The sequence below is a fragment of the Schistocerca americana genome, chromosome 1 (genome assembly GCF_021461395.2).
Source record: "Schistocerca americana isolate TAMUIC-IGC-003095 chromosome 1, iqSchAmer2.1, whole genome shotgun sequence".
Classification (NCBI taxonomy): Eukaryota; Metazoa; Arthropoda; class Insecta; order Orthoptera; family Acrididae; genus Schistocerca; species Schistocerca americana.
Genome location: NC_060119.1, coordinates 285,390,357 through 285,405,688, shown reverse-complemented (window position 1 = coordinate 285,405,688; position 15,332 = coordinate 285,390,357).

The window sequence follows — 15,332 nt, the reverse complement described above, 5'->3', positions numbered from 1 at the left end:
AAAACTATCCTCCTCAAAACTCTAAAACCATTTTCTTACCGTGCTCTGTCGAATGGCGTTATCCCCATACACGCCGAAAATGTTTCTGGCTGCCTCTGCTGCTCTCACCCCTCTCTTAAACACAACAGGAGAATATGTCGGGAATGTTTTCTAGTGTCCACAGCTGTACTCACTATCTGCAAACGACAAAATGACAATACGTGAACTGAAACAGTAACAGTGTACTGCGAATAAAGAATGACAGTCGATAAATAAACCCATAGCAACGGGTATACCAAGATGCCAAACAAAAAGGCTACGAACTTATGCACCAACCTAATAAATAATTTCAAGTGAATGTTATTTAAAAATACTATTTGTTAATTGTTTTCTACATTTGTGTTACACACCAACAGAGAAAGAACTTTCACCTGTCCTACTTCACGTGAATAAGTGACGCTTTTATTTTACCTAAGGTTTCGTAATTTCTTTATGCACTATCATGTAGCATGCCCCATATTTTGACTTCCAAAAGTGTGGCAGAGGGTTATTGAATTTACTTCACTCTGGTCGCGTTGTTATCCCTCTACCGTATTCTGTCTCTCTGGTAAGAGTTCATAGCGCTGTACTCGCTACATCTAGGAGCAGCCGTCACCGCTAATGAGAATTTTGGCACCCACAATGCGACATTACAAAGAATCTGCGCTCAAATGAAAACCCTTTATATCTCGCATAATTCTCTACCAAAACTTCTCTTCCAAAACGGCTGCCATATTGGTGACAGAGCCATATAGTTTTCCTCCATCCACGATCTCACACTTTTTGAATTTTCAATTTCTATTTAGCCACCTGGTTTTGCTTTAGAACGGCGGTTCAATGGTTCAAATGGCTCTGAGCACTATGGGACTCAACTGCTGTGGTCATAAGTCCCCTAGAACTTAGAACTACTTAAACCTAACTAACCTAAGGACAGCACACAACACCCAGCCATCACGAGGCAGAGAAAATCCCTGACCCCGCCGGGAATCGAACCCGGGAACCCGGGCGTGGGAAGCGATTAGAACGGCGGTTCCGCTCGTATGTGCCAACCTGCGTAAAACAAAACATTAATTTTAAAAGATTCTATGAACGTAGTCGTCAACGGAGAGGAAGGAGTTGCCTGACAGAAGTTCCCTTAATTCACTTTTCCATTCCACAACATTACCTACAAAGCGTGTTATAGAATACGGCATGTTGTTGAATACGTTATGTACTAACGACAAGCCCTTGAAGTAGTCTTAGTGGTTGGTTTTGGTCTCAGTATTGTATTTATACTTGCCGTTACTTTATAAGAAACGCTAAATAATGGTCACGAGAAACGACTTTAATGATCACACGTATTGTGAAGCATTTATGAAATTGCGTTTTTCGAAGAGTTCTTATGTCCGATTTTCTCTTCCTAACTCCAAGTATAATTCTCCGTATAACACTCTTCTGCTACGACGGCCATTCAGTAAATAATTCAACACATTCTTTTTCTCGGCCACATTCGGTTGAAAAAGTGCGGAATTTGTTGTGGGACATCGTGAAATACTCATGAAGTACCGATAAGTGGCGGGGTGATATAGGTAACATTCAAAACGGCTTCTGTAACGGATGTACGTTCCAAGCGGAAGTGTCATTCAATTTCTTTAGCAAAAAACCAGAACATCGCAGGTATTCATGGGCGCTTGCAGAATGTCTACGGAGTCCAGGCAGTGAACAAGAGCACGGTGAATCGTTGGGCGAGACGTCTCTCGTCATCGTATCGAGGTCGAACAAGCATGTCCGATCTCCCGCGTACCGGCCGGCCGCACACAGCTGTGACTCCAGCAATACTGGAACGAGGACACCTCATTGAAGGTAACCGACGAATCACAATTCAACACAAAGTTGGACAACTCTGAAGAGGCTATTCTCTTTGATGTCCTTCTTCACGGTGCAATGATAAACTCCGAAGGGTACTGCGCTACACTCGGGATATTGAAGAAACGAGTTCAGCGTGTTCGTCGCCACAAAAATGCAACGAACCTCTCCATGACAACGCAAAGTCTCAATGAAACCTCTTTGTTAAGGGAAGGCATGATTTTATTACGATTTCGGACGGGGCCGCAATCAATTACTATTGGTTGCCCTTTACAATTACAAACATTTATTTTTAAAACAGCAATTCCAGACTCAACAATAAATAAAAAATACCATACATTATTAATAAAGGAATAAACAACTGTGTAAATAATAGTGTGTTCAGTGCGTTACGATTTAGAAAATTACCATAAAATACAGATACAAATAATGTTAAAAAAAACCCACTGTGATCACGGCTGATGGCCTTACACGTCAAGAATGGCAATAAATTAAGAATGTGTAAGAACTCGCTGCAGTTTACAACTTACAGGTATTGAAACATTAAAAGGTAAGTGGCCACAAACACAGCAGAATGTATCAGCCAAAAAAATGTTTCAAATGGCACTGAGCACTATGGGACTTAACTTCTGAGGTCATCAGTCCCCTAGAACTTAGAACTACTTAAATCTAACTAACCTAAGGACATCACACACATCCATGCCCGAGGCAGGATTCGAACCTGCGACCGTAGCGGTCGCGGGTTTCCAGACTGTAGCGCCTAGAACCGCTCGGCCACCCCGGCCGGCATGTATCAGCCGCCAGGAATGGCAGTAAATAAGATTTTAAGGCTTACTGCTGAAATACAAATATCGAAATATTTTTTTCAAAGCAAATGAGCACAATCACGGTTGAAGGCCTTAGTCGCCAAGAGCGGCAGTTATGTGAAGAATTTAGAAACCTGCTATAAAACAGGAAATACAAGCAAAGGTTAATTAAAAGAAACGAGCAACTGACCACCAAATGTGTGAAATAAGATGATGGTAACCTTGTAACACACCTCTTACACTAGTGGATTTATTCCAGAAGGTACATAAACTTTAATGCAGGCATTAAAAGGTATGGTAATAAATAATACAATAATAAAACAAAAGGACCAGTCACAGACGGTGTTCCAGGAATCGGCCTCTGAGATGGTCCGGCAACATACACCTTCGCGAGCGGTGAGATAGGCAGCCCAGAGTTCCATTCACTTCACAAGAAGGTAACTCAGTCTAGTGGCTGTCCAAAGAATGACTAACGATAATCTTGCTGAGGCTACCTGACTTCCGATAAACCAAATGCAACAATGGAACAATACGCCAAAGCCGGAACCGGTGGTCTGTACTACGGCCAGAAAACTATGTTTAGAGCCCCCGGAAAGAGAAAGGAACCACTACGAGATTTCCGTCCGATTCCACAAACCCGAAAATGGGAACAAACAAGTCACAGTACAGAACATCAGACAAACTAACCGAAATGTAACCAATCAGAATCGGCAACCACACGTCACTGCGGAAACAATCGCAAAGCGAGCCAAAACCAAGTACCAAATGAGTGACATTAAATGAGTGACACAGAACTCACTGTGAAAGCTAAGACGGCGGTTGGCAGAATGAAACAAATCTCTTCACTGTCTTATTAATTCACAGTTGAGTAACCACACCGTCTAATCACAGAGCCAAGTGTATTCTAACACAGTAGGGTCTTCAAGTGCTAAGCGGTACACAGATCCACCAAACTGCACATGACAGCGCAATGATAATCTGTCACAACATCACAAACGTACTGCGGAGCCCACATGGGTGATTGACTCCACTCTACTAGGATTGAAATGCACTCTTCTTAAGGCTTGCTGGCTCCGGTTTGCGAAGAGGTCGTGCACCGTCGTGACCACAGCCCTTCCATTGGTCAGTCCATGCGTGCTGCCAGCTATCCCGGCATGTCATCGCACTGCGCGGACCTGGCTCCTCCTGAGTCTCCAACCAACTCGTCCACGCACACGACCCAGAAAAACAAAGACGTCGCCCCAAAGATAGGGCAACAGTTACTACATATCGATAACCGCAGCTGCTGTCACTAGCGGTAAGGCAACCCTTCCGAAACTGAGTGGTGCCAGTCAACATGGGAGGAAGACAAACAACAGAAACCATGGCTTGCAACAAAGGGCGGAAACCTCCAAACAGCACCAACTGGAGCCGCAGCATGGCTTAACCTCCACCTCTCAAGGACAACCCCAGAGGGTGTAACAGGAGACCCAACTAGCAGCCTAAGTAAACCTAATTTGATTAAGGTGGACCCAGTATTGCTTACCGGTATGGTTGTCCTTAACCAGAAGATTAACTGGGCCTAAAATCCATATAATCATACACGGACCCAGAAAATGGGAAGTAAACTTACCAAAGTTGCCAGCACGCACCTCCCTCTCGGAAAAATTACGGACATACACCTGATCTACCGGCTTACCCCTGAAGGCTCGTCGATTACGGTTATAACGACCAGCTTGTCTGTTGCGGGCCCTGAGAAAATTGCGTCTCGGACGATTCCAGTTTCCTTTGACGATCTGAGGGGTGATCTCCACAGGAATTAGATTTTGAACCCCCTATAAGTTAGAAAGGTGGGAATTAACAGGATAAGCAAACATCAAATAAACCGGAGTAGCCTTCAAAGACTCTTGGCTGGCGGTATTGAAGGCATAACTAAGGCAAGGCGGACTAGAATCCTACTTACTGGGAGACTTCTGATGAAAGATAATCAGTGCGGATTTAAGGTTGCGATTGACCCTTAACACCGCTTTGAAAACAGAGTACCTTGAAGGGAGCCGAAAGAAAGGCCGACGCATTATCACTAACAATTTGCTTAGGTCCAAAAACACTAAATACGCTAATTAAATGCGCAATGGTGGTGGCAGCAGTCACATTACGACTCGGAAGAAGCCAGGTAAACCTCGAAAACGAGTCAATAATAACTAATACATACCGATGTCCTCTTTTGGTGCGATGTAAGGGTCCCACATAATCGATATAGAGTTTGTCCATGGGGCAAGATTCACGCTCAGGACTAAGGAACCCCTGTTGGAGAGCGTTATTCGGTGTGGCCACACGACACTAATGACACGGAGAAACCCTTTCTCTAACGTCTCGGTCAATAGACGGCCAAGTCAGATGATCCTTAATCTTCTGCAAGGTCTTATAGGTTCCTAAATGCCCGCCAATCAACGAGTTGTGAAAATAATGGAAAACGGAGCTACTGGGGTGCCTGGCAGATAGATCTTAATCTCTTTGGTAAGTCACATCCTTTCACACAAAATGTCTTCCCTGATAATGTATTCATTCAAACGCTCCCCTGCCGAAAGCCGTTTCTTAACGGGTCCTCAAGTGGGTACCTGATCCTGATGGTCGACAATGTCACTAAACAAATCAAGAATACTGCCTAACACGACACAACTAAGATTGCCTCCCAAAGCTTCTCAGGCGCCCTCAATAGATGATTGTTCAGTAAACATACGGCTGAAGACGTCCGCGAGCACATTCTCAGTGCCTCTAATGTGCTTAACCTCGAACTGAAACGTCGACATGCATACCGCCCACCTTGCGATACGGCCAGATTTACGCGGCCTGGCTAGCACCAGCTTGATTGTCGGTCTCTAGCTGAAATACTCTGTGTTCGAGATAAATCCGGTACTTACCCAGCGCCAATAAGATGGCCGATGCCTCACATTCGTAAACAGAATATTTAAGCTCGGCGCTGATTAACCGACGAGACGCTTATGTTAATGGTTGTCTTTGACCCTCGAACTCCTGGGGGAAAACTGCCGAATTTCCCGCATTAGATGCGTTGGCTTGGACAATAAATTTCTTATTAAAATTAGGCACTCCGAGAACCGGAGGATTGGCTATAGCCGCCTTAATGTGCTCAAACGCGGCCTCTTGAGCAAGTCCCCACTCAAAACGCACCCCTTTTCGGTGCAGTTCATTTAAAGGAGCCGCCAACTAAGCAAAATTAGGGACGAAACGCCTAAAATAATTCGCCATCCCTATGAACTTGGCAGTCCCTCGCTTATCAGTGGGCGGCAGAAGGGCTCTCAGGGCCTTAGTCCGCTCCTGATCATTGAAAATACTCTCGCTTGATACTAAGTGACCTAAGGATACCTGCTGCCTGGCTAATGTCACCTTATTGGGTTTAACAGTCAAACCAGCCCCCTGCAACCTAGCAAAAACTTACTGGATATGTTTCAAATGCTCTTGAAATGAACAACTATAAATTACCAAATTGGCCAGGTAATTGTAAACACAGACTAACTTCAAGTCTCCAAGCATATTATCCAGCAAACGAGTAAAGACTGCTGCCACAGTAGCCAAACGAAAGGGGTCCCAATTAAACTCAAACAGGTTCCTATCAGTGCAAAATGGTGTAACATGTTAATGTTCTTCATGTAAGGGAATCTGATTCAGGTCGAGCACAGTAAACCAATTATCCCTGGCAAAGGGATAGAAAAAAAGAGTTAGGAAGATCATGTAAAGGAACCGATTCGAGGACAACCGTCTTATTTAGGCGACGGTAGTCAACAACAGTCCGAAAGTCGTCCCACCCCTGATCTTTGGGAGGAGGAATATAGGGGAGGTATAAGGGGATGTAGAAGGACTAATAACTGCCTGCTCAAGCATTTTGGAGATCTTTCCCCTTAGTATCTTCATCTTAGGCGGTGAGAGACGATATGGGGACTGCCTGACCGGAACGTGGTCAGACAGACGAATATGGTTGTCAAGAACATTATTAATCCCCAGTCTATCACAGAGAAGCTCTGGGAACCTCTCCAACAAACCCCGTAGTTCAGAGGCCTGCTGGGAAGATAGATGGGTGAGATCAAACTCACTAACCTTAGCTTCAACAGCCAGCATTCCCGCATCTCGATGCACCTTACATTTAGTACACTCACAGAACCCAAATTTCTGACCAGAAGCGAACTTCAAGAAAAAGGTGTACCCAAATAATCCAAGACAAGACCAGTTTTACCGATAAAATCACATCCCAAAATCAAATCGACTGGCAGCTCCTTATCCAAGACCAAAGACAGGGGCCACGAAAATCCCCAACCGAGATACTCCCTCTGGCCCAACTATGCAGAGGCAACACCTGCCCATTGGCAACCCGACATCTCTGCACCAAAGAAGGGACTGGCCTAAGTCTCGCAAGATGATCAAATTCATGGAACCATTCCAAGCTCACCAATGAAAAGAAGCTAATAGAATCCAAAAGGGCACAAATAGGTTCACCACCTACTCGAGAACAAATGTAAGGCAGTGGGGGTGATGATCGAGCAGTGACATGGGCACACCAGGGTTTAAAGGCTCAATCCCGGGATACGATAGAGACAAAATTACCAATGCGAAACACCAAATGCTTCAGCGTGTTGCTCAAAGCGTCTCAACAACCATAATAACCTTTCAATTTTCTCGAGTCGGTCTACAGCTAATTCTGTTATGTCTCGAAACAGATGCACCCGGGGATTAGGCAGTTTAGCAAATGCCCCGGATAACCCCTCAGAGGACATAAGGGCGTTATTCCCATGCTCGCTAGTGCACTGCCAGGAAGATAATAAATCCTGCTCACCCGTCCTCTTCCCATCAAGTTCTAAACATGTAACCTTAATCTGCAATTTATTAACGAAGGACCCCAATTCAGCACTTGATTCCTTATCACGATCCTCTAACTTTAATACCCATAAATCAGATATCCGGTTGGTTAAATGTATCAACTTTGCCCGCACCCTGTCTAACTAACTGCCACTAGGGTAAGTGCCCTCTAAGAAGCCGATGTTGTCTTCAAGACTTCTAACAGCTTTAAACAGGAACTCAATGGCTGCCTTTGTCTCACCCACAACATCCGGCATGACATGAACCGGCTGAAGAACGATAGCACTACCGTCAGTAGGCAGGCGTCTTAACGCCAGCTCATAAGTGAGGTGGTCCCTCCTCGACAGGCCGATCCCAGGGCACTGCCTGACCACCATTACAGTGTTGATGACCTACAACAGACCACAATACCAAAGGCAAAAATGGTACAACACTAACAGAGTTTAACAAATGAAACCAACAGTAACTGAAATGGCGATATTGCAATCAGAACCACGCTCTGCTACCAGTTCTAACCTCATTGTTAAGGGAAGACAGGGTTCAGTTACGATTGTGGATGGGACTATAATCAGTTACTATGGCTGCCCTTTACAATTACACACATTTATTTTTAAAACAGTAATTCCAGACTCAACAATAAATAAAAAATACCACACATTATTAATGAAGGAATAAACAACTGTGTAAATAATAGTGTTTTCAGTGCGTTACAATTTAGCAAATCTCCATAAAATACAGATACAGATAATGTTTAAAAAAACAAGCCACTGTGATCATGGCTGAATGCCTTACACGCCAAGAATGACAATAAATTAAGAATGTTTAAGACCTCGCTGCAATTACAATTTAAAGGTACTGAAATACTAAAAGAGAAGTGTCCACAAACACAGCAGAAGGTATCAGACGCCACGAATTGCAGTAAATAAGGTTTTAAGGCTTACTGCTAAAATACAGATATCGAATTATTTTTTTCAAAGCAAATGACCCCAATCACGACTGAAGGCCTTACACGCAAGAAATGGCAATTATATAAAGAATTTAGAAACCTGCTGTAAAACAGCAAATACAAGTAAAGGTTAATTAAAAGAAACAAGCAACTGACCACCAAACGGGTGAAATAAGATGATGGTAACCTTGTAATACAACCCTTACACTGCTAGATTTATTCCAGAAGGCGACTGGAAATATTAACTAGATATATGTAACCAAAGCCGGAACCGGCGGTCTGCACTACGTCCAGAAATCTGTGTTTAGAGCTCCCGGAACGAGAAGGGAACCACTACCAGATTCTCGTCCGATTCGACAAACCCGAAAATGTGAGCAAACAACTCACAGTACAGAACACCAGACAAACTAACAGTAACTAAAACCCCACTCGATTTGCGTGCGAGGCAAAACCGAAATGTAGCCAACCAAAATCGGCAACCACACGTCACTCCGGAAACAATCGCAAAGTGAGCCAAATGCCAAATGAGTGACATTAAATTCATTAGGCACTTAAACACACAGAGAACTCACTGTGAAAACTCTGACAATGGTTGGCAGAATGAAACAAATCTCTTCACCGCCTTATTAATTCACAGTTGAGTAAGCTCACCGTCTAATCACAGAGCCAAGTGCTTTTAACACAGTAGGGTCTTCAAGTACTAAGCGGCACACAGATCCACCAAACTGCACATGATGGCACGATGATAATCTGCCACAGCATCACATATGTACTATTGGGCCCACAGGGGTGACTGACTCTGCTCTACTAGGATAGAAATGCACTAATCCTAAGGCTTGCTGGATCCGGTTTACGACATGGTCGTGCACCTTCATGACCACAGCCCATCCATCTGGCAGTCCATGCATGCCGCCAGCAGTCCTGGAGCGTTCGCGCATTGCACGGACCTGGCTTCTCCTGAGTCGCCAACCGAACTCGTCCACTCACACAACCTGGAAAAACAACGACGTCGTCCCAAAGATAGGGCAACAGTTACTACATATCGATAACCGCAGCTGCTGCCACTAGCAGAAAGGCAACGCTTGTGAAACCGAGTTGCGCTAGTCAACACGGGAAGAAGACAAACAACTACAACCATGCCAACTATATAATGTCTGGCTTGCAACAGAGGGTGTAAACCTACAAACAGCACCAACATGATCCGCAGCATGGATAACTCAACCAAGTCTATGCAACCGAGAGGAGCTCAGAAAACTTCATTGGACTGTTCGTCCTCATCTGTCCTACAGCCCATATCTCGCACCTTGCGACTTCCATCTGTTTGGGCCAATGAAATGCTTTGTGTGAAGCAGTACATGATGATGTGAGGTTATCAATATGCCAAGTCTTTGACTCTGACGTTGACCAGTAGTTTTGTACCTTGCTGGCATACAGGTCCTCACAGTAAGGTGGCATAAGTCCAACACATTGAATGGAGATTATGTTGGAAAGTAGGATTTTGTAGCCAGAAGAGTGGGGAGTAATATGATGTAGAGGAATCCTGAACAAAATCAACCTAATTTCAGAAAGAAGTGTTGCATTACTTATTGACCGCCCCTCTTAAATTGCTGTGCTGGGAAGAATCTTAGTGGAAGTGCTCAGTCTGCAGCACCCTATTAATGAGGTGTGGAATATGTATGTATTATGGATATTCTTCGACCAGCGTTATCTGTGTCCTATGATATCTTGTGTAGAAGGATGTTGGACGTGGATGGAACTGTCAGGATGCACCATATTAAAAGTCGTCTGAGTCTCCCAAGTTATTTATTATTTCCAGCTGCAGTGCCCCCACTCCTCTCGATCTGCGTCAATGGGTCCCACAATGCTGAGGACACCACTTCGCTGTCTGTGAAACAGCTTGGCACAGAATGTCTGCCTCAGCGACCCACGCAATTCACTGCTGTGTGTTGGCCTTTTACGGCCGCAGAGTTGTGACGTCAGCTTCCAGTCGACAGCGGTCTCCATTCCTGTTGTCTCAGCCCTGCTTGTGGGAAGCCACAGGGCAGCCTGCTGTGAGCTTTTTCATCTTCGTGGTTTGGATCGCGGTAAGAACAAGCACCTGCGATCCGACAGCCGAATCTGTGGCCCTCGCCTCAGGATTCCTCTAGCATGTGTTGGGAGGCAACAAGACTGCCCACAGTAGCAATCCATGGCGTGACCCGCCGTTGACTGGCTGCAGACCCTGTGTTGGCCTCAGACGGTCGAACCAACGACCTGCCGTGGACTGGAACACTGGGGCCACATCTGCTGCTGCGTGTAGCCGGTGGTGTGACACGCCGCGCCATCCAGGAGAGCTGCCACACTTGAATGTCTTGTTAGCGAACCGGCGCCTATTTATACGCGGCTGTGAGCCTCTGCTTTGCTAATGCACTGCTCCAAGTAATGTACTCATAACACCTAGGTAGGCCAGTGGGCCCCTTCTGCCTGTAAACCGCTGCGTTTACTCTTGTAGCGGGTCTATGGCCCTCTGGCCTCCATTCTGCTTCAATACTGCTGCCAGCATAACTCACTGTCAACAGGCCCGCATCTGGCTGTAACTTGTGCGCCCGAAATATTACACTGAAGCTAACTTTATCCTATCTTAAACACTGGTGCCACTACACTCATAACAGTTACGTCAAAGTGCACGACACTGCACCGGAATTTATACCTCTCGAAAAGACGTTCATGTAATCTATATCCCCGAAGTTAGCAACAGTAGGTTGCGGCTTTGTGAGTAGTTTTTTAGCCAATCAGGAGAGATCAAGATTTTATAGGCAGCTTAAACTGTCTGATGAAATACCGTTCACTTGCGTGTTTTCAACACCCACAGCAACGGTCAGTGATCTCATGCTAACACTCAGCCACAAGCTGTTATGAAGGGGCGCTTCAATAGCCACATTTTGTTTGTCAGAATTTCCAATGGGGCAGACCTTGTAACGGCCATCCACGTTGCACTTTTGGTGGTTGCAATTACAATGTGAAGATTACATGAGGGACACAGGCTAAAGATACGAAAAAAAGCAATTATTTTGATGTAGGAACATATTCTCTATAGAATTTGAAATCGTTCAACACATCGTACTGATGCACAGGAAGTGATCCAGGGGTGAATTCGAAAAGACGCACCTCACACGTTCTCATCCAGTATAATTCATATTTATTTGCTTCCGTGTTTAATTTGGTTATCATTCGGCCAGTGTGACGATGTTTCTGGGAACGAGGCTCATACGATATGCTTTTTACACTGTGCACCAACATACACTGAATTTAATGATAATTTCTGGGCTAAAGTACTCTTGGTACAACTGTAATTCCGCCTTTAATCTCAGATAATTTTGTTCCTGAAAACGAAAGCATTTTAGTATAGTCTAAAATACGTAAAGAGACAAAGAGGATAAAATGACTCTGTTGTGCGACATTATGTAGCTGTAACATGTTGGTAACACTACTTTGCTGTTCGGATGTTGCTATGCTACGCTTTTTAATAGCTTGGAGCGCAGTTGTTCAAAATTCCAGAACTTGCGATAAACTGCTCAGTCAATTACCGGCGCGCTTAGGTACATGCTGAATGTCGCCAAAAGAGAACGTTTATTACGAAAATTGTGCTCTTTACCTTTCCAGCACTTTGAGAAGCAGTGTTAATGAGGGCAGCACTCCAAACGGAACGCAGTTTCTTTTGCGGTTGAAGAATCCGCCTAGCCCTACTCGCTACTGCAAACTGCAGACGACACGGCGGCGCTTGGGGCTGTGGCTCGCCGGAAAATATCTCGGGCAAAAAAGTTGGCGTGTGCGCTGGCGCGGAAGTCGTTTAAGCGCAGTGCAGCGCTGGCGCCACTAACAGCGGCCGCTTCCATAGGGCACAGTAGCAGTCGCGCTCTTTCTCTCTCTGGCCTGGTGGCAACACCACCACCTTGTCGTGTTCTTCACCCACCACGTAGCGTGTCGAAACACGGTGGCACTAGCTTAAGGTAGAACAATGCTTTTAACGTGGAAACGATTACAGGTGTTTCCTTGGCGTCTACTGTCGCATGCATGCTCAGTTACCCAGGATAACCACATGATAATCATCAACATCATCATAATCTCGTACCGTTTCCAGCCCCAGGCTGGGTCTGTTTGGAACATAAGCCTCGTCATTTATTCCTGTATTCCCATCATCTTTCTGTATTCATTCTGGTCCAGCCCAGTCCTCGCCAGAGTTGGCTTGCAACTTGGGATCCCTGCAGGTTCTTCCATTTCGGCCGATTTCTACCTTCCCATTGCCAGTCCAGTCCTGTTGTCTTTCTTAGTACTCTGTCCCATCCTTTCGGTGGTATTCCCCTTGGTCGTTTTTGGGAAATTGTGCTCCAATCTAATACCTGTTTTGACCACCTGTCTCTTTTTCCAACCGACGTGACCAGCCCACAACTATTTCAAGATGTTTACTTTTCCCATTATGTCACTGACATTGGTTGTCTGCCTGATATCAGATATTTTCTTTCTGTCTTTCTTTGTGTAGCCCAATATTGATTTTTCCATTTCCGTCATGGCAACTATCAGTTATCTGACAATGAACTCATTTAATGTTCATTTCTTGGCAGTGTAGATTGGTCAAAAATCGTTTTCTTCAGCTCCGCCGGTATCCTGGACTTCAAAATTGAGGAGTATCTTACATGAGCTTGCCAGTCTAATTTAACACGTCGAACCATTTCTTATTTTAGCTCTCATATTTAGCAGTTGATTCGGACAGACGTACTCTGTGATTCTTTGCAGTTGCGTACTTCCTCTGGTGACCATTCATTTATCAAGATCTTGGTTTTACCATAGTTAATGTCTGGGTCAACATCAGAGCAGGACAATGCAAATTCAATAACAAGTATTTGAAGTTCTTTTCTACCATTTCTATATAGTATAATGTCATCAGCGAACCTCAGTTTTTTTTTATGTTTCCCAGACTTTGGATTTCCTTTATTTTCCAGTCGATTTAGAGATTGATTTTTCGAAGGATACTGAAAATAGTTTTGGAGATGTATACTCATCTTGTTTTATGCCCTTTTCTGTGCGAAATTCATTAGTGTCTGCAACTACATTTACAAACGCTGTGAGGGTTTTATACACTCCTGGAAATGGAAAAAGAACACATTGACACCGGTGTGTCAGACCCACCATACTTGCTCCGGACAATGCGAGAGGGCTGTACAACCAATGATCACACGCACGGCACAGCGGACACACCAGGAACCGCGGTGTTGGCCGTCGAATGGCGCTAGCTGCGCAGCATTTGTGCACCGCCGCCGTCAGTGTCAGCCAGTTTGCCGTGGCATACGGAGCTCCATCGCAGTCTTTAACACTGGTAGCATGCCGTGACAGCGTGGACGTGAACCGTATGTGCAGTTGACGGACTTTGAGCGAGGGCGTATAGTGGGCATGCGGGAGGCCGGGTGGACGTACCGCCGAATTGGTCAACAAATGGGCGTGAGGTCTCCACAGTACATCGATGTTGTCGCCAGTGGTCGGCGGAAGGTGCACGTGCCCGTCGACCTGGGACCGGACCGCAGCGACGCACGGATGCACGCCAAGACCGTAGGATCCTACGCAGTGCCGTAGGGGACCGCACCGCCACTTCCCAGCAAATTAGGGACACTGTTGCTCCTGGGGTATCGGCGAGGACCATTCGCAACCGTCTCCATGAAGCTGGGCTACGGTCCCGCACACCGTTAGGCCGTCTTCCACTCACGTCCCAACATCGTGCAGCCCGCCTCCAGTGGTGTCGTGACAGGCCTGAATGGAGGGACGAATGGAGACGTGTCGTCTTCAGCGATGAGAGTCGCTTCTGCCTTGGTGCCAATGATGGTCGTATGCGTGTTTGGCGCCGTGCAGGTGAGCGCCACAATCAGGACTGCATACGACCGAGGCACACAGGGCCAACACCCGGCATCGTGGTGTGGGGAGCGATCTCCTACACTGGCCGTACACCACTGGTGATCGTCGAGGGGACACTGAATAGTGCACGGTACATCCAAACCGTCATCGAACCCATCGTTCTACCATTCCTAGACCGGCAAGGGAACTTGCTGTTCCAACAGGACAATGCAGGTCCGCATGTATCCCGTGCCACCCAACGTGCTCTAGAAGGTGTAAGTCAACTACCCTGGCCAGCAAGATCTCCGGATCTGTCCCCCATTGAGCATGTTTGGGACTGGATGAAGCGTCGTCTCACGCGGTCTGCACGTCCAGCACGAACGCTGGTCCAACTGAGGCGCCAGGTGGAAATGGCATGGCAAGCCGTTCCACAGGACTACATCCAGCATCTCTACGATCGTCTCCATGGGAGAATAGCAGCCTGCATTGCTGCGAAAGGTGGATATACACTGTACTAGTGCCGACATTGTGCATGCTCTGTTGCCTGTGCCTATGTGCCTGTGGTTCTATCAGTGTGATCATGTGATGTATCTGACCCCAGGAATGTGTCAATAAAGTTTTCCCTTCCTGGGACAATGAATTCACGGTGTTCTTATTTCAATTTCCAGGAGTGTATATGATGTACAAAACTTTAATATAAGCCTGGTCTATTTCTTGCTCTGTTAGAGCCTCAAACACAGCTGGGTGACTGATCGAATCGAATGCCTTTCCAAAACCTATGAAGGCAAAGCAAGCAGATAGATGCTACTAATTTGTTCTATTAATTGTTTCGTGTAGAGTGAGGATATTATCAGTTGTACTAAATCCTGCGCGGAACTAAACTTTTTCAATGGGTGGAGCCAGACCAAGTTTACTGCTCAATCTGATAATCAAAATTGTAGTAAAAACTTTATTTATGGCATGGACATCAGGCTGATAGGGTACTACATTCCTTTTTATTACGATTC